This window comes from Bison bison, unplaced genomic scaffold (genome assembly GCF_000754665.1).
Source record: "Bison bison bison isolate TAMUID 2011002044 unplaced genomic scaffold, Bison_UMD1.0 scf7180017855001, whole genome shotgun sequence".
Classification (NCBI taxonomy): Eukaryota; Metazoa; Chordata; class Mammalia; order Artiodactyla; family Bovidae; genus Bison; species Bison bison.
In genome coordinates, this window is record NW_011485574.1 from 11,014 (window position 1) to 11,517 (window position 504).

A 504-nucleotide genomic window follows, 5' to 3' on the forward strand; every position below is an offset into this window, starting at 1 on the left:
ACAGTGGGATTAAAGCAGCCTCAGGTGCCATTGTAGCACAGCGGGACCAATGTCTCACACTGAGTTACTTATCTTGCTAATGATTGCCTGTGTCTGACCACCACTCCTCTTTGCAGGAGCATTCCAACAGTCTTTCCAAATCTAAACACGCTCTCTGCTCTGCCAGTGTGCAGCAGCCACTGCACATTCCACAGCCTCTCGCAGCAACTCTACTCTTTGATCTCAAGTTTTACCATGGAGAAGCTAGGATTTTATGAATCTCTTGCCAAGTTCAAGCCATGGAACTTCAAAGTCTAGACTGTCTCTCCAAGAGAACCAGCTTCCAAAGTAACTGAACAAGCTCTGCTGAAACCTCAAAGAAAAATGGCCCTCAGAAACAAAATTATGACCCTGTGGACTTGGATAATGCAAGCCTTCCAGACAGTGATGTGTGAGGTAGAAACACATGTAGCCTGATATGCCTTATGAGCTCTCAGTGTCCTTTCTGAGTCTTCTCACCAAAGA